Here is a 26,750-nt window from a genome sequence, read left to right as displayed (position 1 = left end):
GCAAAAACAACAGTTGATGGACAGAATGCAGAACAATGTCTTACATTCACCCCAGTACAGAGATCTGGGCCTAAATCCATCGTATTTTTGCTCACCGTGCCATTCCAGTTTGAACCCAGCCATATGCAAATCTGCCTTGATCCTGTGCCTCATGGGAACAGTCCAGCCCAAACTGCCAAGCCAGGTCCTCCCTAGACTGGAAACAAGCATCCTAGGACCGGTTTCGGGGTTTCACCCCTCTTCAGCCAGGTTAGCTTGATTCCAGTGGCATGAAGAGCATGGGGCCCACGTCTGGGCATACGCGTCCCACTCGGGGTGACAAATGCAAAAACAACAGTTGATGGACAGAATGCAGAACAATGTCATACATTCACCCCAGTACAGAGATCTGGGCCTAAATCCATCGTTTTTTTGCTCACCATGCTATTCCAGTTTGAACCCAGCCATATGCAAATCAGTCTTGACCCTGTGCATCATGGGAACAGTCCAGACCGAACTGCCAAGCCAGGTCCTCCCTAGACTGGAAACAATCATCCTAGGACCGGTTTCTTGATCTCACCCCTCTTCAGCCATTATAGCTTGCTTCCAGTGGCATGGAGAGCATGGGACCAACGTCTGCGCATACCCGTCCCACTCGGGGTGACAAATGATAAAACAACAGTTGATGGACAGAATGCAGAACAATGTCATACATTCACCCAGTACAGAGATCTGGGCCTAAGTCCATCATTGTTTTGCTCACCATGCCATTCCAGTCTGAACCCAGCCATATGCAAATCAGTCTTGACCCTGTGCCTCATGGAAGCAGTCCAGCCGAACTGCCAAGCCAGGTCCTCCCTAGACTGATAACAAGCATCCTAGGACCAGTTTCGGGGTTTCACCCCTCTTCAGCCAGGATAGCTTGATTCCAGTGGCATGAAGAGCATGGGACCCACGTCTGGGCATACCCGTCCCACTCGGGGTGACAAATGCAAATAAAACAGTTGATGGACAGAATGCAGAACAATGTCATACATTCACCCCAGTACAGAGATCTGGGCCTAAATCCATCATTTTTTTGCTCACCATGCCATTCCAGTCTGAACCCAGCCATATGCAAATCAGTCTTGATCCTGTGCCTCATGGGAACAGTGCAGCCGAACTGCCAAGCCAGGTCCTCCCTAGACTGATAACAAGCATCCTAGGACCGGTTTCGGGTTTTCACCCCTCTTCAGCCAGGATAGCTTGATTCCAGTGGCATGGAGAGCACGGGACCCACGTCTGGGCATACCCATCCCACTCGGGGTGACAAATGCAAATACAACAGTTGATGGACAGAATGCAGAACAATGTCATACATTCACCCCAGTACAGAGATCTGGGTCTAAATCCATCGTTTTTTTGCTCACCATGACATTCCAGTCTGAACTCAGCCATATGCAAATCAGTCTTGATCCTGTGCCTCATGGGAGCAGTCCAGCCCGAACTGCCAAGCCGGGTCTTCCCAAGACTGTAAACAAGCATCCTAGGACCGGTTTCGGGGTTTCACCCCTCTTCAGCCAGGATAGCTTGATTCCAGTGGCATGGAGAGCACGGGACCCACATCTGGGCATACCCGTCCCACTCGGGTGACAAATGCAAAAACAATAGTTGATGGACAGAATGCAGAACAATGTCATACATTCACCCCAGTACAGCGATCTGGGCCTAAATCTACAGTTTTTTTACTCACCATGCAATTCCAGTTTGAACCCAGTCATATGCAAATCAGTCTTGACCCTGTGCCTCATGGGAAAAGTCTAGCCCGAACTGCCAAGCCAGGTCCTCCCTAGACTGGAAACAAGCATCTTAGGGCCGGTTTCTTGATTTCACCCCTCTTCAGCCATTATAGCTTGATTCCAGTGGCATGGAGAACACGGGACCCACGTCTGGGCATACCCATCCCACTCGGGGTGACAAATGCAAAAACAACAGTTGATGGACAAAATGCAGAACAATGTCTTACATTCACCCCAGTACAGAGATCTGGGCCTAAATCCATCGTTTTTTTGCTCACCGTGCCATTCCAGTTTGAACCTAGCCATATGCAAATCAGTCTTGATCCTGTGCCTCATGGGAACAGTGCAGTCGAACTGCCAAGCCAGGTCCTCCCTAGACTGATAACAAGCATCCTAGGACCGGTTTCGGGGTTTCACCCCTCTTCAGCCAGGATAGCTTGACTCCAGTGGCATGGAGAGCACGGGACCCACGTCTGGGCATACCCATCCCACTCGGGTGACAAATGCAAAAACAACAGTTGATGGACAGAATGCAGAACAATGTCATACATTCACCCCAGTACAGCGATCTGGGCCTAAATCTACCGTTTTTTTACTCACCATGCAATTCCAGTTTGAACCCAGCCATATGCAAATCAGTCTTGACCCTTTGCCTCATGGGAACAGTCTAGCCCGAACTGCCATGCCAGGTCCTCCCTAGACTGGAAACAAGCATCCTAGAACAGGTTTCTTGATTTCACCCCTCTTCAGCCATTATAGCTTGACTCCAGTGGCATGGAGAACACGGGACCCACGTCTGGGCATACCCGTCCCACTCGGGGTGACAAATGCAAAAACAACAGTTGATGGACAGAATGCAGAACAATGTCTTACATTCAGCCCAGTACACAGATCTGGGCCTAAATCCATCGTTTTTTTGCTCACCGTGCCATTCCAGTTTGAACCCAGCCATATGCAAATCAGTCTTGATCCCGTGCCTCATGGGAACAGTGCAGCCGAACTGCCAAGCCAGGTCCTCCCTAGACTGATAACAAGCATCCTAGGACCGGTTTCGGGGTTTCACCCCTCTTCAGCCAGGATAGCTTGATTCCAGTAGAATGGAGAGCACGGGACCCACGTCTGGGCATACCCGTCCCACTCGGGGTGACAAATGCAAATACAACAGTTGATGGACAGAATGCAGAACAATGTCATAAATTCACCCCAGTACAGAGATCTGGGCCTAAATCCATCGTGTTTTTGCTCACCATGACATTCTAGTCTGAACTCAGCCATATGCAAATCAGTCTTGACCCTGTGCCTCATGGGAAAAGTCCATACCGAACTGCCAAGCCAGGTCCTCCCTAGACTGTAAACAAGCATCCTAGGACCGGTTTCGGGGTTTCACCCCTCTTCAGCCAGGATAACTTGGTTCCAGTGGCATGGAGAGCACGGGACCCACGTCTGGGCATACCCGTCCCACTCGGGTGACAAATGCAAAAACAACAGTTGATGGACAGAATGCAGAACAATGTCATACATTCACCCCAGTACAGAGATCTGGGCCTAAATCCATCGTTTTTTTGCTCACCGTGCCATTCCAGTTTGAACCCAGCCATATGCAAATCAGTCTTGATCCTATGCCTCATGGGAACAGTGCAGCCGAACTGTCAAGCCAGGTCCTCCCTAGACAGATAACAAGCATCCTAGGACAGGTTTCGGGGTTCCGCCCCTCTTCAGCCAGGATAGCTTGATTCCAGTATCATGGAGAGCACGGGACCCACGTCTGGGCATACCCGTCCCACTCGGGGTGACAAATGCAAAAACAACAGTTGATGGACAGAATGCAGAACAATGTCATACATTCACCCCAGTACAGAGATCTGGGTCTAATTCCATCGTTTTTTTGCTCACCATGCCATTACAGTTTGAACCCAGCCATATGCAAATCAGTCTTGACCCTGTGCCTCATGGAAGTCCATACCGAACTGCCAAGCCAGGTCCTCCCTAGACTGTAAACAAGCATCCTAGGACCGGTTGCGGGGTTTCACCCCTCTTGAGCCAGGATAGCTTGATTCCAGTGGCATGAAGAGCATGGAACCCACGTCCGGGCATACCTCTCCCACTTGGGGTGACAAATACAAAAACAACAGTTGATGGACAGAATGCAGAACAATGTCATACATTCACCCCAGTACAGAGATCTGGGCCTAAATCCATCATTTTTTTGCTCATCATGCCATTCCAGTCTGAACCCAGCCATATGCAAATCAGTCTTGACCCTGTGCCTCATGGAAGCAGTCCAGCCGAACTGCCAAGCCAGGTCCTCCCTAGACTGATAACAAGCATCCTAGGACCGGTTTTGGGGTTTCACCCCTCTTCAGCCAGGACAGCTTGATTCCAGTGGCATGGAGAGCACGGGACCCACGTCTGGGCATACCCATCCCACTCGGGGTGACAAATGCAAATACAACAGTTGATGGACAGAATGCAGAACAATGTCATACATTCACCCCAGTACAGAGATCTGGGTCTAAATCCATCGGTTTTTTGCTCACCATGACATTCCAGTCTGAACTCAGCCATATGCAAATCAGTCTTGATCCTGTGCCTCATGGGAGCAGTCCAGCCCGAACTGCCAAGCCGGGTCTTCCCAAGACTGTAAACAAGCATCCTAGGACCGGTTTCGGGGTTTCACCCCTCTTCAGCCAGGATAGCTTGATTCCAGTGGCATGGAGAGCACGGGACCCACATCTGGGCATACCCGTCCCACTCGGGTGACAAATGCAAAAACAATAGTTGATGGACAGAATGCAGAACAATGTCATACATTCACCCCAGTACAGCGATCTGGGCCTAAATCTACAGTTTTTTTACTCACCATGCAATTCCAGTTTGAACTCCGCCACATGGAAATCAGTCTTGACCCTGTGCCTCATGGGAACAGTCTAGCCCGAACTGCCAAGCCAGGTCCTCCCTAGACTGGAAACAAGCATCCTAGGGCCGGTTTCTTGATTTCACCCCTCTTCAGCCATTATAGCTTGATTCCAGTGGCATGGAGAACACGGGACCCACGTCTGGGCATACCCGTCCCACTCGGGGTGAAAAATGCAAAAACAACAGTTGATAGAAAAAATGCAGAACAATGTCTTACATTCACCCCAGTACAGAGATCTGGGCCTAAATCCATCGTTTTTTTGCTCACCGTGCCATTCCAGTTTGAACCCAGCCATATGCACATCAGTCTTGATCCTGTGCCTCATGGGAACAGTGCAGCCGAACTGCCAAGCCAGGTCCTCCCTAGACTGATAACAAGCATCCTAGGACCGGTTTCGGGGTTTCACCCCTCTTCAGCCAGGATAACTTGATTCCAGTGGCATGGAGAGCACGGGACCCACGTCTGGGTATACCCGTCCCACTCGGGTGACAAATGCAAAAACAACAGTTTATGGACAGAATGCAGAACAATGTCATACATTCACCCCAGTACAGCGATCTGGGCCTAAATCCACCGTTATTTTACTCACCATGCCATTCCAGTTTGAACCCAGCCATATGCAAATCAGTCTTGACCCTGTGCCTCATGGGAACTGTCTAGCCCGAACTGCCAAGCCAGGTCCTCCCTAGACTGGAAACAAGCATCCTAGGACCGGTTTCTTGATTTCACCCCTCTTCAGCCATTATAGCTTGATTCCAGTGGCATGGAGAACACGGGACCCACGTCTGGGCATACCCGTCACACTCGGGGTGACAAATGCTAAAACAACAGTTGATGGACAGAATGCAGAACAATGTCTTACATTCACCCCAGTACAGAGATCTGGGGCTAAATCCATCGTATTTTTGCTCACCGTGCCATTCCAGTTTGAATCCAGCCATATGCAAATCAGTCTTGACCCTGTGCCTCATGGGAACAGTCCAGTCCGAACTGCCAAGCCAGGTCCTCCCTAGACTGGAAACAATCATCCTAGGACCGGTTTCTTGATTTCACCCCTCTTCAGCCATTATAGCTTGATTCCAGTGGCATGGAGAGCATGGGACCAACGTCAGCGCATACTCGTCCCACTCGTTGTGACAATTGAAAAAACAACAGTTGATGGACAGAATGCAGCACAATGTCATACATTCACCCCAGTACAGAGATCTGGGTCTAACTCCATCGTTTTTTTGCTCACCATGCCATTACAGTTTGAACCCAGCCATATGCAAATCAGTCTTGACCCTGTGCCTCATGGGAACAGCCCATACCGAACTGCCAAGCCAGGTCCTCCCTAGACTGGAAACAAGCATCCTAGGACTGGTTGCGGGGTTTCACCCCTCTTGAGCCAGGATAGCTTGATTCCAGTGGCATGAAGAGCACGGGACCCACGTCTGGGCATATCCGTCCCACTCGGGGTGACAAATGAAAATAAAACAGTTGATGGACAGAATGCAGAACAATGTCATACATTCACCTCAGTACAGAGATCTGGGCCTAAATCCATCATTTTTTTGCTCACCATTCCATTCCAGTCTGAACCCAGCCATATGCAAATCAGTCTTGATCCTGTGCCTCATGGGAACAGTGCAGCCGAACTGCCAAGCCAGGTCCTCCCTAGACTGATAACAAGCATCCTAGGACCGGTTTCGGGGTTTCACCCCTCTTCAGCCAGGAAAGCTTGATTCCAGTGGCATGGAGAGCACGGGACCCACGTCTGGGCATACCCATCCCACTCGGGGTGACAAATGCAAATACAACAGTTGATGGACAGAATGCAGAACAATGTCATACATTCACCCCAGTACAGAGATCTGGGCCTAAATCCATCGTTTTTTTGCTCACCATGACATTCCAGTCTGAACTCAGCCATATGCAAATCAGTCTTGATCCTGTGCCTCATGGGAGCAGTCCAGCCCGAACTGCCAAGCCGGGTCTTCCCAAGACTGTAAACAAGCATCCTAGGACCGGTTTCGGGGTTTCACCCCTCTTCAGCTAGGATAGCTTGATTCCAGTGGCATGGAGAGCACGGGACCCACGTCTGGGCATACCCGTCCCACTCGGGTGACAAATGCAAAAGCAATAGTTGATGGACAGAATGCAGAACAATGTCATACATTCACCCCAGTACAGCGATCTGGGCCTAAATCTACAGTTTTTTTTACTCACCATGCAATTCCAGTTTGAACCCAGCCATATGCAAATCAGTCTTGACCCTGTGTCTCATGGGAACAGTCTAGCCCGAACTGCCAAGCCAGGTCCTCCCTAGACTGGAAACAAGCATCCTAGAGCCGGTTTCTTGATTTCACCCCTCTTCAGCCATTATAGCTTGATTCCAGTGGCATGGAGAACACGGGACCCACGTCTGGGCATACTCGTCCCACTCGGGGTGACAAATGCAAAAACAACAGTTGATGGACAAAATGCAGAACAATGTCTTACATTCACCCCAGTGCAGAGATCTGGGCCTAAATCCATTGTTTTTTTGCTCACCGTGCCATTCCAGTTTGAACCCAGCCATATGCAAATCAGTCTTGATCCTGTGCCTCATGGGAACAGTGCAGCCGAACTGCCAAGCCAGGTCCTCCCTAGACTGATAACAAGCATCCTTGGACCGGTTTCGGGGTTTTACCCCTCTTCAGCCAGGATAACTTGATTCCAGTGGCATGAAGAGCACGGGACCCACGTCTGGGCATACCCGTCCCACTCGGGTGACAAATGCAAAAACAACAGTTGATGGACAGAATGCAGAACAATGTCATACATTCACCCCAGTAGAGCGATCTGGGCCTAAATCCACCGCTATTTTACTCACCATGCAATTCCAGTTTGAACCCAGCCATATGCAAATCAGTCTTGACCCTGTGCCTCATGGGAACTGTCTAGCACGAACTGCCAAGCCAGGTCCTCCCTAGACTGGAAACAAGCATCCTAGGACCGGTTTCTTGATTTCACCCCTCTTCAGCCATTATAGCTTGATTCCAGTGGCATGGAGAACACGGGACCCACGTCTGGGCATACCCGTCCCACTCGGGGTGACAAATGCTAAAACAACAGTTGATGGACAGAATGCAGAACAATGTCTTACATTCACCCCAGTACAGAGATCTGGGCCTAAATCCATCGTATTTTTGCTCACCGTGCCATTCCAGTTTGAACCCAGCCATATGCAAATCTGCCTTGATCCTGTGCCTCATGGGAACAGTCCGGCCCGAACTGCCAAGCCAGGTCCTCCCTAGACTGGAAACAAGCATCCTAGGACCGGTTTCGGGGTTTCACCCCTCTTCAGCCAGGTTAGCTTGATTCCAGTGGCATGGAGAGCATGGGGCCCACGTCTGGGCATACCCGTCCCACTCGGGGTGACAAATGATAAAACAACAGTTGATGGACAGAATGCAGAACAATGTCATACATTCACCCAGTACAGAGATCTGGGCCTAAGTCCATCATTTTTTTGCTCACCATGCCATTCCAGTCTGAACCCAGCCATATGCAAATCAGTCTTGATCCTGTGCCTCATGGGAACAGTGCAGCCGAACTGCCAAGCCAGGTCCTCCCTAGACTGATAACAAGCATCCTAGGACCGGTTTCGGGGTTTCACCCCTCTTCAGCCAGGATAGCTTGATTCCAGTAGAATGGAGAGCACGGGACCCACGTCTGGGCATACCCGTCCCACTCGGTGTGACAAATGCAAATACAACAGTTGATGGACTGAATGCAGAACAATGTCACACATTCACCCCAGTACAGAGATCTGGGCCTAAATCCATCGTTTTTTTGCTCACCATGACATTCTAGTCTGAACTCAGCCATATGCAAATCAGTCTTGATCTTGTGCCTCATGGGAACAGTCCAGCCCGAACTGCCAAGCCAGGTCTTCCCAAGACTGGAAACAAGCATCCTAGGACCGGTTTCGGGGTTTCACCCCTCTTCAGCCAGGATAACTTGATTCCAGTGGCATGGACAGCACGAGACCCACGTCTGGGCATGACCGTCCCACTCGGGTGAAAAATGCAAAAACAACAGTTGATGGACAGAATGCAGAACAATGTCATACATTCACCCCAGTACAGAGATCTGGGCCTAAGTCCATCATGTTTTTGCTCACCCTGCCATTCCAGTCTGAACCCAGCCATATGCAAATCAGTCTTGACCCTGTGCCTCATGGAAGCAGACCAGCCGAACTGCCAAGCCAGGTCCTCCCTAGACTGATAACAATCATCCTAGGACCGGTTTCGGGGTTTCACCCCTCTTCAGCCAGGATAGCTTGATTCCAGTAGCATGGAGAGCACGGGACCCACGTCTGGGCATACCTGTCCCACTCGGGGTGACGAATGCAAAAACAACAGTTGATGGACAGAATGCAGAACAATGTCATACATTCACCCCAGTACAGAGATCTGGGTCTAACTCCATCGTTTTTTTGCTCACCATGCCATTACAGTTTGAACCCAGCCATATGCAAATCAGTCTTGACCCTGTGCCTCATGGGAACAGTCCATACCGAACTGCCAAGCCAGGTCCTCCGTAGACTGTAAACAAGCATCCTAGGACCGGTTTCATGTTTTCACCCCTCTTCAGCCAGGATAGCTTGATTCCAGTGGCATGGAGAGCACGGGACCCACGTCTGGGAATACCCATCCCACTCGGGGTGACAAAGGCAAAAACAATAGTTGATGGACAGAATGCAGAACAATGTCATACATTTACCCCAGTACAGCGATCTGGGCCTAAATCTACAGTTTTTTTACTCACCATGCAATTCCAGTTTGAACCCAGCCATATGCAAATCAGTCTTGACCCTGTGCCTCATGGGAAAAGTCTAGCCCGAACTGCCAAGCCAGGTCCTCCCTAGACTGGAAACAAGCATCCTAGGGCCGGTTTCTTGATTTCACCCCTCTTCAGCCATTATAGCTTGATTCCAGTGGCATGGAGAACACGGGACCCACGTCTGGGCATACCCGTCCCACTCAGGTGACAAATGCAAAAACAACAGTTTATGGACAGAATGCAGAACAATGTCATACATTCACCCCAGTACAGCGATCTGGGCCTAAATCCACCGTTATTTTACTCACCGTGTCATTCCAGTTTGAACCCAGCCATATGCAAATCAGTCTTGATCCTGTGCCTCATGGGAACAGTGCAGCCGAACTGCCAAGCCGGGTCCTCCCTAGACTGATAACAAGCATCCTAGGACCGGTTTCGGGGTTTCACCCCTCTTCAGCCAGGATAACTTGATTCCAGTGGCATGGAGAGCACGGGACCCACGTCTGGGCATACCCGTCCCACTCGGGAGACAAATGCAAAAACAACAGTTGATGGACAGAATGCAGAACAATGTCATACATTCACCCCAGTAGAGCGATCTGGGCCTAAATCCACTGCTATTTTACTCACCATGCCATTCCAGTTTGAACCCAGCCATATGCAAATCAGTCTTGACCCTGTGCCTCATGGGAACTGTCTAGCCCGAACTGCCAAGCCAGGTCCTCCCTAGACCGAAAACAAGCATCCTAGGACCGGTTTCTTGATTACACCCCTCTTCAGCCATTATAGCTTGATTCCAGTGGCATGGAGAACACGGGACCCACGTCTGGGCATACCCGTCCCACTGGGGGTGACAAATGCTGAAACAACAGTTGATGGACAGAATGCAGAACAATGTCTTACATTCACCCCAGTACAGAGATCTGGGCCTATATCCATCGTATTTTTGCTCACTGTGCCATTCCAGTTTGAACCCAGCCATATGCAAATCTGCCTTGATCCTGTGCCTCATGGGAACAGTCCAGCCCGAACTGCCAAGCCAGGTCCTCCCTAGACTGGAAACAAGCATCCTAGGACTGGTTGCGGGGTTTCACCCCTCTTGAGCCAGGATAGCTCGATTCCAGTGGCATGAAGAGCACGGGACCCACGTCTGGGCATACCCGTCCCACTCGGGGTGACAAATGCAAATAAAACAGTTGATGGACAGAATGCAGAACAATGTCATACATTCACCCCAGTACAGAGATCTGGGCCTAAATCCATCATTTTTTTGCTCACCATGCCATTCCAGTCTGAACCCAGCCATATGCAAATCAGTCTTGATCCTGTGCCTCATGGGAACAGTGCAGCCGAACTTCATGCCAGGTGCTCCCTAGACTGCTAACAAGCATCCTAGGACCGGTTTCGGGGTTTCACCCCTCTTCAGCCACGAAAGCTTGAGTCCAGTGGCATGGAGAGCACAGGACCCACGTCTGGGCATACCCATCCCACTCGGGGTGACAAATGCAAATACAACAGTTGATGGACAGAATGCAGAACAATGTCATACATTCACCACAGTAAAGAGATCTGGGCCTAAATCCATCGTTTTTTTGCTCACCATAACATTCCAGTCTGAACTCAGCCATATGCAAATCAGTCTTGATCCTGTGCCTCATGGGAGCAGTCCAGCCCGAACTGCCAAGCCGAGTCTTCCCAAGACTGTAAACAAGCATCCTAGGACCGGTTTCGGGGTTTCACCCCTCTTCAGCCAGGATAGCTTGATTCCAGTGGCATGGAGAGCACGGGACCCACGTCTGGGCATGCCCGTCCCACTCGGGTGACAAATGCAAAAGCAATAGTTGATGGACAGAATGCAGAACAATGTCATACATTCACCCCAGTACAGCGATCTGGGCCTAAATCTACAGTTTTTTTACTCACCATGCAATTCCAGTTTGAACCCAGCCATATGCAAATCAGTCTTGACCCTGTGCCTCATGGGAACAGTCTAGCCCGAACTGCCAAGCCAGGTCCTCCCTAGACTGGAAAAAAGCATCCTAGGGCCGGTTTCTTGATTTCACCCCTCTTCAGCCATTATAGCTTGATTCCAGTGGCATGGAGAACACGGGACCCACGTCTGGGCATACCCATCCCACTCGGGGTGACAAATGCAAAAACAACAGTTGAAGGACAAAATGCAGAACAATATCTTACATTCACCCCAGTACAGAGATCTGGGCCTAAATCCATCGTTTTTTTGCTCACCATGCCATTCCAGTTTGAACCCAGCCATATGCAAATCAGTCTTGATCCTGTGCCTCATGGGAACAGTGCAGCCGAACTGCCAAGCCAGGTCCTCCCTAGACTGATAACAAGCATCCTAGGACCGGTTTCGGGGTTTCACCCCTCTTCAGCCAGGATAACTTGATTCCAGTGGCATGGAGAGCACGGGACCCATGTCTGGGCATACCCGTCCCACTCGGGTGACAAATGCAAAAACAACAGTTGATGGACAGAATGCAGAACAATGTCTTACATTCACCCCAGTACAGAGATCTGGGCCTAAATCCATCGTATTTTTGCTCACCGTGCCATTCCAGTTTGAACCCAGCCATATGCAAATCTGTCTTGATCCTGTGCCTCATGGGAACAGTCCAGCCCGAACTGCCAAGCCAGGTCCTCCCTAGACTGGAAACAAGCATCCTAGGACCGGTTTCGGGGTTTCACCCCTCTTCAGCCAGGTTAGCTTGATTCCAGTGGCATGGAGAGCATGGGGCCCACGTCTGGGCATACGCGTCCCACTCGGGGTGACAAATGCAAAAACAACAGTTGATGGACAGAATGCAGACCAATGTCATACATTCACCCCAGTACAGAGATCTGGGCCTAAATCCATCGTTTTTTTGCTCACCATGCTATTCCAGTTTGAACCCAGCCATATGCAAATCAGTCTTGACCCTGTGCCTCATGGGAACAGTCCAGACCGAACTGCCAAGCCAGGTCCTCCCTAGACTGGAAACAATCATCCTAGGACCGGTTTCTTGATCTCACCCCTCTTCAGCCATTATAGCTTGCTTCCAGTGGCATGGAGAGCATGGGACCAACGTCTGCGCATACCCGTCCCACTCGGGGTGACAAATGATAAAACAACAGTTGATGGACAGAATGCAGAACAATGTCATACATTCACCCAGTACAGAGATCTGGGCCTAAGTCCATCATTTTTTTGCTCACCATGCCATTCCAGTCTGAACCCAGCCATATGCAAATCAGTCTTGACCCTGTGCCTCATGGAAGCAGTCCAGCCGAACTGCCAAGCCAGGTCCTCCCTAGACTGATAACAAGCATCCTAGGACCGGTTTCGGGGTTTCACCCCTCTTCAGCCAGGATAGCTTGATTCCAGTGGCATGGAGAGCACGGGACCCACGTCTGGGCATACCCGTCCCACTCGAGTTGACAAATGCAAATAAAACAGTTGATGGACAGAATGCAGAACAATGTCATACATTTACCCCAGTACAGAGATCTGGGCCTAAATCCATCATTTTTTTGCTCACATCCTGTGCCTCATGGGAACAGTGCAGCCGAACTGCCAAGCCAGGTCCTCCCTAGACTGATAACAAGCATCCTAGGACCGGTTTCGGGTTTTCACCCCTCTTCAGCCAGGATAGCTTGATTCCAGTGGCATGGAGAGCACGGGACCCACGTCTGGGCATACCCATCCCACTCGGGGTGACAAATGCAAATACAACAGTTGATGGACAGAATGCAGAACAATGTCATACATTCACCCCAGTACAGAGATCTGGGTCTAAATACATAGTTTTTTTGCTCACCATGACATTCCAGTCTGAACTGAGCCATATGCAAATCAGTCTTGATCCTGTGCCTCATGGGAGCAGTCCAGCCCGAACTGCCAAGCCGGGTCTTCCCAAGACTGTAAACAAGCATCCTAGGACCGGTTTCGGGGTTTCACCCCTCTTCAGCCAGGATAGCTTGATTCCAGTGGCATGGAGAGCACGGGACCCACATCTGGGCATACCCCGTCCCACTCGGGTGACAAATGCAAAAACAATAGTTGATGGACAGAATGCAGAACAATGTCATACATTCACCCCAGTACAGCGATCTGGGCCTAAATCTACAGTTTTTTTACTCACCATGCAATTCCAGTTTGAACCCAGTCATATGCAAATCAGTCTTGATCCTGTGCCTCATGGGAACAGTGCAGTCGAACTGCCAAGCCAGGTCCTCCCTAGACTGATAACAAGCATCCTAGGACCGGTTTCGGGGTTTCACCCCTCTTCAGCCAGGATAGCTTGACTCCAGTGGCATGGAGAGCACGGGACCCACGTCTGGGCATACCCATCCCACTCGGGTGACAAATGCAAAAACAACAGTTGATGGACAGAATGCAGAACAATGTCATACATTCACCCCAGTACAGCGATCTGGGCCTAAATCTACTGTTTTTTTACTCACCATGCAATTCCAGTTTGAACCCAGCCATATGCAAATCAGTCTTGACCCTTTGCCTCATGGGAACAGTCTAGCCCGAACTGCCATGCCAGGTCCTCCCTAGACTGGAAACAAGCATCCTAGAACCGGTTTCTTGATTTCACCCCTCTTCAGCCATTATAGCTTGACTCCAGTGGCATGGAGAACACGGGACCCACGTCTGGGCATACCCGTCCCACTCGGGGTGACAAATGCAAAAACAACAGTTGATGGACAGAATGCAGAACAATGTCTTACATTCAGCCCAGTACACAGATCTGGGCCTAAATCCATCGTTTTTTTGCTCACCGTGCCATTCCAGTTTGTACCCAGCCATATGCAAATCAGTCTTGATCCTGTGCCTCATGGGAACAGTGCAGCCGAACTGCCAAGCCAGGTCCTCCCTAGACTGATAACAAGCATCCTAGGACCGGTTTCGGGGTTTCACCCCTCTTCAGCCAGGATAGCTTGATTCCAGTAGAATGGAGAGCACGGGACCCACGTCTGGGCATACCCATCCCACTCGGGGTGACAAATGCAAATACAACAGTTGATGGACAGAATGCAGAACAATGTCATACATTCACCCCAGTACAGAGATCTGGGCCTAAATCCATCGTGCTTTTGCTCACCATGACATTCTAGTCTGAACTCAGCCATATGCAAATCAGTCTTGACCCTGTGCCTCATGGGAAAAGTCCATACCGAACTGCCAAGCCAGGTCCTCCCTAGACTGTAAACAAGCATCCTAGGACCGGTTGCGGGGTTTCACCCCTCTTGAGCCAGGATAGCTTGATTCCAGTGGCATGAAGAGCATGGAACCCACGTCCGGGCATACCTCTCCCACTTGGGGTGACAAATGCAAAAACAACAGTTGATGGACAGAATGCAGAACAATGTCATACATTCACCCCAGTACAGAGATCTGGGACTAAATCCATCGTGTTTTTGCTCACCATGACATTCTAGTCTGAACTCAGCCATATGCAAATCAGTCTTGACCCTGTGCCTCATGGGAAAAGTCCATACCGAACTGCCAAGCCAGGTCCTCCCTAGACTGTAAACAAGCATCCTAGGACCGGTTGCGGGGTTTCACCCCTCTTGAGCGAGGATAGCTTGATTCCAGTGGCATGAAGAGCATGGAACCCACGTCCGGGCATACCTCTCCCACTTGGGGTGACAAATGCAAAAACAACAGTTGATGGACAGAATGCAGAACAATGTCATACATTCACCCCAGTACAGAGATCTGGGTCTAATTCCATCGTTTTTTTGCTCACCATGTCATTACAGTTTGAACCCAGCCATATGCAAATCAGTCTTGACCCTGTGCCTCATGGAAGTCCATACCGAACTGCCAAGCCAGGTCCTCCCTAGACTGTAAACAAGCATCCTAGGACCGGTTGCGGGGTTTCACCCCTCTTGAGCCAGGATAGCTTGATTCCAGTGGCATGAAGAGCATGGAACCCACGTCCGGGCATACCTCTCCCACTTGGGGTGACAAATACAAAAACAACAGTTGATGGACAGAATGCAGAACAATGTCATACATTCAACCCAGTACAGAGATCTGGGCCTAAATCCATCATTTTTTTGCTCATCATGCCATTCCAGTCTGAACCCAGCCATATGCAAATCAGTCTTGACCCTGTGCCTCATGGAAGCAGTCCAGCCGAACTGCCAAGCCAGGTCCTCCCTAGACTGATAACAAGCATCCTAGGACCGGTTTTGGGGTTTCACCCCTCTTCAGCCAGGACAGCTTGATTCCAGTGGCATGGAGAGCACGGGACCCACGTCTGGGCATACCCGTCCCACTCGGGGTGACAAATGCAAATAAAACAGTTGATGGACAGAATGCAGAACAATGTCATACATTTACCCCAGTACAGAGATCTGGGCCTAAATCCATCATTTTTTTACTCACCATGCCATTCCAGTCTGAACCCAGCCATATGCAAATCAGTCTTGATCCTGTGCCTCATGGGAACAGTGCAGCCGAACTGCCAAGCCAGGTCCTCCCTAGACTGATAACAAGCATCCTAGGACCGGTTTCGGGTTTTCACCCCTCTTCACCCAGGATAGCTTGATTCCAGTGGCATGGAGAGCACGGGACCCACGTCTGGGCATACCCATCCCACTCGGGGTGACAAATGCAAATACAACAGTTGATGGACAGAATGCAAAACAATGTCATACATTCACCCCAGTACAGAGATCTGGGTCTAAATCCATCGTTTTTTTGCTCACCATGACATTCCAGTCTGAACTCAGCCATATGCAAATCAGTCTTGATCCTGTGCCTCATGGGAGCAGTCCAGCCCGAACTGCCAAGCCGGGTCTTCCCAAGACTGTAAACAAGCATCCTAGGACCGGTTTCGGGGTTTCACCCCTCTTCAGCCAGGATAGCTTGATTCCAGTGGCATGGAGAGCACGAGACCCACATCTGGGCATACCCGTCCCACTCGGGTGACAAATGCAAAAACAATAGTTGATGGACAGAATGCAGAACAATGTCATACATTCACCCCAGTACAGCGATCTGGGCCTAAATCTACAGTTTTTTTACTCACCATGCAATTCCAGTTTGAACCCCGCCACATGGAAATCAGTCTTGACCCTGTGCCTCATGGGAACAGTCTAGCCCGAACTGCCAAGCCAGGTCCTCCCTAGACTGGAAACAAGCATCCTAGGTCCGGTTTCGGGGTTCCACTCCTCTTCAGCCAAGATAGCTTGATTCCAGCAGCATGGAGAGCACGGGACCCACGTCTGGGCATACCCGTCCCACTCGGGGTGACAAATGCAAATAAAACAGTTGATGGACAGAATGCAGAACAATGTCATACATTCACCCCAGTACAGAGATCTGGGCCTAAATCCATCATTTTTTTGCTCACCATGCCATTCCAGTCTGAACCCAGCCATATGCAAATCAGTCTTGATCCTGTGCCTCATGGGAACAGTGCAGCCGAACTGCAAAGCCAGGTCCTCCCTAGACTGATAACAAGCATCCTAGGACCGGTTTCGGGTTTTCACCCCTCTTCAGCCAGGATAGCTTGATTCCAGTGGCATGGAGAGCACGGGACCCACGTCTGGGCATACCCATCCAACTCGGGGTGACAAATGCAAATACAACAGTTGATGGACAGAATGCAGAACAATGTCATACATTCACCCCAGTACAGCGATCTGGGCCTAAATCCACCGTTATTTTACTCACCATGCCATTCCAGTTTGAACCCAGCTATATGCAAATCAGTCTTGACCCTGTGCCTCATGGGAATTGTCTAGCCCGAACTGCCAAGCCAGGTCCTCTCTAGACTGGAAACAAGCATCCTAGGACCGGTTTCTTGATTTCACCCCTCTTCAGCCATTATAGCTTGATTCCAGTGACTTGGAGAACACGGGACCCACGTCTGGGCATACCCGTCCCACTCGGGGTGACAAATGCTAAAACAACAGTTGATGGACAGAATGCAGAACAATGTCTTACATTCACCCCAGTACAGAGATCTGGGGCTAAATCCATCGTATTTTTGCTCACCGTGCCATTCCAGTTTGAATCCAGCCATATGCAAATCAGTCTTGACCCTGTGCCTCATGGGAACAGTCCAGTCCGAACTGCCAAGCCAGGTCCTCCCTAGACTGGAAACAATCATCCTAGGACCGGTTTCTTGATTTCACCCCTCTTCAGCCATTATAGCTTGATTCCAGTGGCATGGAGAGCATGGGACCAACGTCTGCGCATACTCGTCCCACTCGTTGTGACAAATGAAAAAACAACAGTTGATGGACAGAATGCAGCACAATGTCATACATTCACCCCAGTACAGAGATCTGGGTCTAACTCCATCGTTTTTTTGCTCACCATGCCATTACAGTTTGAACCCAGCCATATGCAAATCAGTCTTGACCCTGTGCCTCATGGGAAAAGTCCATACCGAACTGCCAAGCCAGGTCCTCCCTAGACTGGAAACAAGCATCCTAGGACTGGTTGCGGGGTTTCACCCCTCTTGAGCCAGGATAGCTTGATTCCAGTGGCATGAAGAGCACGGGACCCACGTCTGGGCATATCCGTCCCACTCGGGGTGACAAATGAAAATAAAACAGTTGATGGACAGAATGCAGAACAATGTCATACATTCACCTCAGTACAGAGATCTGGGCCTAAATCCATCATTTTTTTGCTCACCATGCCATTCCAGTCTGAACCCAGCCATATGCAAATCAGTCTTGATCCTGTGCCTCATGGGAACAGTGCAGCCGAACTGCCAAGCCAGGTCCTCCCTAGACTGATAACAAGCATCCTAGGACCGGTTTCGGGGTTTCACCCCTCTTCAGCCAGGAAAGCTTGATTCCAGTGGCATGGAGAGCACGGGACCCACGTCTGGGCATACCCATCCCACTCGGGGTGACAAATGCAAATACAACAGTTGATGGACAGAATGCAGAACAATGTCATACATTCACCCCAGTACAGAGATCTGGGCCTAAATCCATCGTTTTTTTGCTCACCATGACATTCCAGTCTGAACTCAGCCATATGCAAATCAGTCTTGATCCTGTGCCTCATGGGAGCAGTCCAGCCCGAACTGCCAAGCCGGGTCTTCCCAAGACTGTAAACAAGCATCCTATGACCGGTTTCGGGGTTTCACCCCTCTTCAGCTAGGATAGCTTGATTCCAGTGGCATGGACAGCACGGGACCCACGTCTGGGCATACCCGTCCCACTCGGGTGACAAATGCAAAAGCAATAGTTGATGGACAGAATGCAGAACAATGTCATACATTCACCCCAGGACAGCGATCTGGGCCTAAATCTACAGTTTTTTTACTCACCATGCAATTCCAGTTTGAACCCAGCCATATGCAAATCAGTCTTGACCCTGTGTCTCATGGGAACAGTCTAGCCCGAACTGCCAAGCCAGGTCCTCCCTAGACTGGAAACAAGCATCCTAGGGCCGGTTTCTTGATTTCACCCCTCTTCAGCCATTATAGCTTGATTCCAGTGGCATGGAGAACACGGGACCCACGTCTGGGCATACTCGTCCCACTCGGGGTGACAAATGCAAAAACAACAGTTGATGGACAAAATGCAGAACAATGTCTTACATTCACCCCAGTGCAGAGATCTGGGCCTAAATCCATCGTTTTTTTGCTCACCGTGCCATTCCAGTTTGAACCCAGCCATATGCAAATCAGTCTTGATCCTGTGCCTCATGGGAACAGTGCAGCCGAACTGCCAAGCCAGGTCCTCCCTAGACTGATAACAAGCATCCTAGGACCGGTTTCGGGGTTTTACCCCTCTTCAGCCAGGATAACTTGATTCCAGTGGCATGGAGAGCACGGGACCCACGTCTGGGCATACCCGTCCCACTCGGGTGACAAATGCAAAAACAACAGTTGATGGACAGAATGCAGAACAATGTCATACATTCACCCCAGTAGAGCGATCTGGGCCTAAATCCACCGCTATTTTACTCACCATGCAATTCCAGTTTGAACCCAGCCATATGCAAATCAGTCTTGACCCTGTGCCTCATGGGAACTGTCTAGCATGAACTGCCAAGCCAGGTCCTCCCTAGACTGGAAACAAGCATCCTAGGACCGGTTTCTTGATTTCACCCCTCTGCAGCCATTATAGCTTGATTCCAGTGGCATGGAGAACACGGGACCCACGTCTGGGCATACCCGTCCCACTCGGGGTGACAAATGCTAAAACAACAGTTGATGGACAGAATGCAGAACAATGTCTTACATTCACCCCAGTACAGAGATCTGGGCCTAAATCCATCGTATTTTTGCTCACCGTGCCATTCCAGTTTGAACCCAGCCATATGCAAATCTGCCTTGATCCTGTGCCTCATGGGAACAGTCCGGCCCGAACTGCCAAGCCAGGTCCTCCCTAGACTGGAAACAAGCATCCTAGGACCGGTTTCGGGGTTTCATCCCTCTTCAGCCAGGTTAGCTTGATTCCAGTGGCATGGAGAGCATGGGGCCCACGTCTGGGCATACCCGTCCCACTCGGGGTGACAAATGATAAAACAACAGTTGATGGACAGAATGCAGAACAATTTCATGCATTCACCCCAGTACAGAGATCTGGGCCTAAATCCATCGTTTTTTTGCTCACCATGACATTTTAGTCTGAACTCAGCCATATGCACATCAGTCTTGATCTTGTGCCTCATGGGAGCAGTCCAGCCCGAACAGCCAAGCCAGGTCTTCCCAAGACTGGAAACAAGCATCCTAGGACCGGTTTCGGGGTTTCACCCCTCTTCAGCCAGGATAATTTGATTCCAGTGGCATGGAGAGCACGGGACCCACGTCTGGGCATGACCGTCCCACTCGGGTGACAAATGCAAAAACAACAGTTGATGGACAGAATGCAGAACAATGTCATACATTCACCCCAGTACAGAGATCTGGGCCTAAGTCCATCATGTTTTTGCTCACCCTGCCATTCCAGTCTGAACCCAGCCATATGCAAATCAGTCTTGACCCTGTGCCTCATGGAAGCAGTCCAGCCGAACTGCCAAGCCAGGTCCTCCCTAGACTGATAACAAGCATCCTAGGACCGGTTTCGGGGTTTCACCCCTCTTCAGCCAGGATAGCTTGATTCCAATAGCATGGAGAGCACGGGACCCACGTCTGGGCATACCTGTCCCACTCGGGGTGACGAATGCAAAAACAACAGTTGATGGACAGAATGCAGAACAATGTCATACATTCACCCCAGTACAGAGATCTGGGTCTAACTCCATCGTTTTTTTGCTCACCATGCCATTACAGTTTGAACCCAGCCATATGCAAATCAGTCTTGACCCTGTGCCTCATGGGAACAGTCCATACCGAACTGCCAAGCCAGGTCCTCCGTAGACTGTAAACAAGCATCCTAGGACCGGTTTCAGGTTTTCACCCCTCTTCAGCCAGGATAGCTTGATTCCAGTGGCATGGAGAGCACGGGACCCACGTCTGGGAATACCCATCCCACTCAGGGTGACAAATGCAAATACAACAGTTGATGGACAGAATGCAGAACAATGTCATACATTCACCCCAGTACAGAGATCTGGGTCTAAATCCATCGTTTTTTTTGCTCACCATGACATTCCAGTCTGAACTCAGCCATATGCAAATCAGTCTTGATCCTGTGCCTCATGGGACCAGTCCAGCCCGAACTGCCAAGCCGGGTCTTCCCAAGACTGTAAACAAGCATCCTAGGACCGGTTTCGGGGTTTCACCCCTCTTCAGCCAGGATAGCTTGATTCCAGTGGCATGGAGAGCACGGGACCCACATCTGGGCATACCCGTCCCACTCGGGTGACAAATGCAAAAACAATAGTTGATGGACAGAATGCAGAACAATGTCATACATTCACCCCAGTACAGCGATCTGGGCCTAAATCTACAGTTTTTTTACTCACCATGCAATTCCAGTTTGAACCCAGCCATATGGAAATCAGTCTTGACCCTGTGCCTCATGGGAACAGGCCAGCCCGAACTGCCAAGCTAGGTCCTCCCTAGACTGGAAACAAGCATCCTAGGGCCGGTTTCTTGATTTCACCCCTCTTCAGCCATTATAGCTTGATTCCAGTGGCATGGAGAACACGGGACCCACGTCTGGGCATACCCGTCCCACTCGGGGTGACAAATGCAAAAACAACAGTTGATGGACAAAATGCAGCACAATGTCTTACATTCACCCCAGTACAGAGATCTGGGCCTAAATCCATCGTTTTTTTGCTCACCGTGCCATTCCAATTTGAACCCAGCCATATGCAAATCAGTCTTGATCCTGTGCCTCATGGGAACAGTGCAGCCGAACTGCCAAGCCAGGTCCTCCCTAGACTGATAACAAGCATAATAGGACCGGTTTCGGGGTTTTACCCCTCTTCAGCCAGGATAACTTGATTCCAGTGGCATGGAGAGCACGGGACCCACGTCTGGGTATACCCGTCCCACTCGGGTGACAAATGCAAAAACAACAGTTGATGGACAGAATGCAGAACAATGTCATACATTCACCCCAGTACAGCGATCTGGGCCTAAATCCACCGTTATTTTACTCACCATGCCATTCCAGTTTGAACCCAGCCATATGCAAATCAGTCTTGACCCTGTGCCTCATGGGAACTGTCTAGCCCGAACTGCCAAGCCAGGTCCTCCCTAGACTGGAAACAAGCATCCTAGGACCGGTTTCTTGATTTCACCCCTCTTCAGCCATTATAGCTTGATTCCAGTGGCATGGAGAACACGGGACCCACGTCTGGGCATACCCGTCCCACTCGGGGTGACAAATGCTAAAAAAACAGTTGATGGACAGAATGCAGAACAATGTCTTACATTCACCCCAGTACAGAGATCTGGGGCTAAATCCATCGTATTTTTGCTCACCGTGCCATTCCAGTTTGAATCCAGCCATATGGAAATCAGTCTTGACCCTGTGCCTCATGGGAACAGTCCAGTCCGAAGTGCCAAGCCCGGTCCTCCCTAGACTGGAAACAATCATCCTAGGACCGGTTTCTTGATTTCACCCCTCTTCAGCCATTATAGCTTGATTCCAGTGGCATGGAGAGCATGGGACCAACGTCTGCGCATACTCGTCCCACTCGTTGTGACAAATGAAAAAACAACAGTTGATGGACAGAATGCAGCACAATGTCATACATTCACCCCAGTACAGAGATCTGGGTCTAACTCCATCGTTTTTTTGCTCACCATGCCATTACAGTTTGAACCCAGCCATATGCAAATCAGTCTTGACCCTGTGCCTCATGGGAACACTCCATACCGAACTGCCAAGCCAGGTCCTCCCTAGACTGGAAACAAGCATCCTAGGACTGGTTGCGGGGTTTCACCCCTCTTGAGCCAGGATAGCTTGATTCCAGTGGCATGAAGAGCACGGGACCCACGTCTGGGCATACCCGTCCCACTCGGGGTGACAAATGCAAATAAAACAGTTGATGGACAGAATGCAGAACAATGTCATACATTCACCCCAGTACAGAGATCTGGGCCTAAATCCATCATTTTTTTGCTCACCATGCCATTCCAGTCTGAACCCAGCCATATGCAAATCAGTCTTGATCCTGTGCCTCATGGGAACAGTGCAGCCGAACTGCCAAGCCAGGTCCTCCCTAGACTGATAACAAGCATCCTAGGACCGGTTTCGGGGTTTCACCCCTCTTCAGCCAGGATAGCTTGATTCCAGTGGCATGGAGAACACGGGACCCACGTCTGGGCATACCCGTCCCACTCTGGTGACAAATGCAAAAGCAATAGTTGATGGACAGAATGCAGAACAATGTCATACATTCACCCCAGTACAGCGATCTGGGCCTAAATCTACAGTTTTTTTACTCACCATGCAATTCCAGTTTGAACCCAGCCATATGCAAATCAGTCTTGACCCTGTGTCTCATGGGAACAGTCTAGCCCGAACTGCCAAGCCAGGTCCTCCCTAGACTGGAAACAAGCATCCTAGGGCCGGTTTCTTGATTTCACCCCTCTTCAGCCATTATAGCTTGATTCCAGTGGCATGGAGAACACGGGACCCACGTCTGGGCATACCCGTCCCACTCGGGTGACAAATGCAAAAACAACAGTTGATGTACAGAATGCAGAACAATGTCATACATTCACCCCAGTAGAGCGATCTGGGCCTAAATCCACCGCTATTTTACTCACCATGCCATTCCAGTTTGAACCCAGCCATATGCAAATCAGTCTTGACCCTGTGCCTCATGGGAACTGTCTAGCCCGAACTGCAAAGCCAGGTCCTCCCTAGACTGGAAACAAGCATCCTAGGACCGGTTTCTTGATTTCACCCCTCTCCAGCCATTATAGCTTGATTCCAGTGGCATGGAGAACACGGGACCCACGTCTGGGCATACCCGTTCCACTCGGGGTGACAAATGCTAAAACAACAGTTGATGGACAGAATGCAGAACAATGTCTTACATTCACCCCAGTACAGAGATCTGGGCCTAAATCCATCGTATTTTTGCTCACCGTGCCATTCCAGTTTGAACCCAGCCATATGCAAATCTGCCTTGATCCTGTGCCTCATGGGAACAGTCCAGCCCGAACTGCCAAGCCAGGTCCTCCCTAGACTGGAAAGAAGCATCCTAGGACCGGTTTCGGGGTTTCACCCCTCTTCAGCCAGGTTAGCTTGATTCCAGTGGCATGGAGTGCATGGGGCCCATGTCTGGGCATACCCGTCCCACTCGGGGTGACAAATGATAAAACAACAGTTGATGGACAGAATGCAGAACAATGTCATACATTCACCCAGTACAGAGATCTGGGCCTAAGTCCATCATTTTTTTGCTCACCATGCCATTCCAGTTTGAACCCAGCCATTTGCAAATCAGTCTTGACCCTGTGCCTCATGGGAACAGTCTAGCCCGAACTGCCAAGCCAGGTCCTCCCTAGACTGGAAACAAGCATCCTAGGACCGGTTTCGGGGTTTCACCCCTCTTCAGCCAGGTTAGCTTGATTCCAGTGGCATGGAGAGCATGGGGCCCACGTCTGGGCATACGCGTCCCACTCGGGGTGACAAATGCAAAAACAACAGTTGATGAACAGAATGCAGAACAATGTCATACATTCACCCCAGTACAGAGTTCTGGGCCTAAATTCACCGTTTTTTTCCTCACCATGCCATTCCAGTTTGAACCCAGCCATATGCAAATCAGTCTCGATCCTGTGCCTCATGGGAACAGTGCAGCCGAACTGCCAAGCCAGGTCCTCCCTAGACTGATAACAAGCATCCTAGGACCGGTTTCGGGTTTTCACCCCTCTTCACCCAGGATAGCTTGATTCCAGTGGCATGGAGAGCACGGGACCCACGTCTGGGCATACCCATCCCACTCGGGGTGACAAATGCAAATACAACAGTTGATGGACAGAATGCAGAACAATGTCATACATTCACCCCAGTACAGAGATCTGGGTCTAAATCCATCGTTTTTTTGCTCACCATGACATTCCAGTCTGAACTCAGCCATATGCAAATCAGTCTTGATCCTGTGCCTCATGTGAGCAGTCCAGCCCGAACTGCCAAGCCGGGTCTTCCCAAGACTGTAAACAAGCATCCTAGGACCGGTTTCGGGGTTTCACCCCTCTTCAGCCAGGATAGCTTGATTCCAGTGGCATGGAGAGCACGGGACCCACGTCTGGGTATACCCGTCCCACTCGGGTGACAAATGCAAAAACAACAGTTTATGGACAGAATGCAGAACAATGTCATACATTCACCCCAGTACAGCGATCTGGGCCTAAATCAACGTTATTTTACTCACCATGCCATTCCAGTTTGAACCCAGCCATATGCAAATCAGTCTTGACCCTGTGCCTCATGGGAACTGTCTAGCCCGAACTGCCAAGTGAGGTCCTCCTTAGACTGGAAACAAGCATCCTAGGACCGGTTTCTTGATTTCACCCCTCTTCAGCCATTATAGCTTGATTCCAGTGGCATGGAGAACACGGGACCCACGTCTGGGCATACCCGTCCCACTCGGGGTGACAAATGCTAAAACAACAGTTGATGGACAGAATGCAGAACAATGTCTTACATTCACCCCAGTACAGAGATCTGGGGCTAAATCCATCGTATTTTTGTTCACCGTGCAATTCTAGTTTGAATCCAGCCATATGCAAATCAGTCTTGACCCTGTGCCTCATGGGAACAGTCCATACCGAACTGCCAAGCCAGGTCCTCCCTAGACTGGAAACAAGCATCCTAGGACTGGTTGCGGGGTTTCACCCCTCTTGAGCCAGGATAGCTTGATTCCAGTGGCATGAAGAGCACGGTACCCACGTCTGGGCATATCCGTCCCACTCGGGGTGACAAATGAAAATAAAACAGTTGATGGACAGAATGCAGAACAATGTCATACATTCACCTCAGTACAGAGATCTGGGCCTAAATCCATCATTTTTTTGCTCACCATGCCATTCCAGTCTGAACCCAGCCATATGCAAATCAGTCTTGATCCTGTGCCTCATGGGAACAGTGCAGCCGAACTGCCAAGCCAGGTCCTCCCTAGACTGATAACAAGCATCCTAGGACCGGTTTCGGGGTTTCACCCCTCTTCAGCCAGGAAAGCTTGATTCCAGTGGCATGGAGAGCACGGGAACCACGTCTGGGCATACCCATCCCACTCGGGGTGACAAATGCAAATACAACAGTTGATGGACAGAATGCAGAACAATGTCATACATTCACCCCAGTACAGAGATCTGGGCCTAAATCCATCGTTTTTTTGCTCACCATGACATTCCAGTCTGAACTCAGCCATATGCAAATCAGTCTTGATCCTGTGCCTCATGGGAGCAGTCCAGCCCGAACTGCCAAGCCGGGTCTTCCCAAGACTGTAAACAAGCATCCTAGGACCGGTTTCGGGGTTTCACCCCTCTTCAGCCAGGATAGCTTGATTCCAGTGGCATGGAGAGCACGGGACCCACGTCTGGGCATACCCGTCCCACTCGGGTGACAAATGCAAAAGCAATAGTTGATGGACAGAATGCAGAACAATGTCATACATTCACCCCAGTACAGCGATCTGGGCCTAAATCTACAGTTTTTTTACTCACCATGCAATTCCAGTTTGAACCCAGCCATATGCAAATCAGTCTTGACCCTGTGTCTCATGGGAACAGTCTAGCCCGAACTGCCAAGCCAGGTCCTCCCTAGACTGGAAACAAGCATCCTAGGGCCGGTTTCTTGATTTCACCCCTCTTCAGCCATTATAGCTTGATTCCAGTGGCATGGAGAACACGGGACCC

This window comes from Triturus cristatus, chromosome 1_1 (assembly GCF_964204655.1).
Source record: "Triturus cristatus chromosome 1_1, aTriCri1.1, whole genome shotgun sequence".
Lineage (NCBI taxonomy): Eukaryota > Metazoa > Chordata > Amphibia > Caudata > Salamandridae > Triturus > Triturus cristatus.
The sequence above is the reverse complement of the archived record's forward strand: the minus strand, read 5'-3'. Positions refer to the sequence as shown.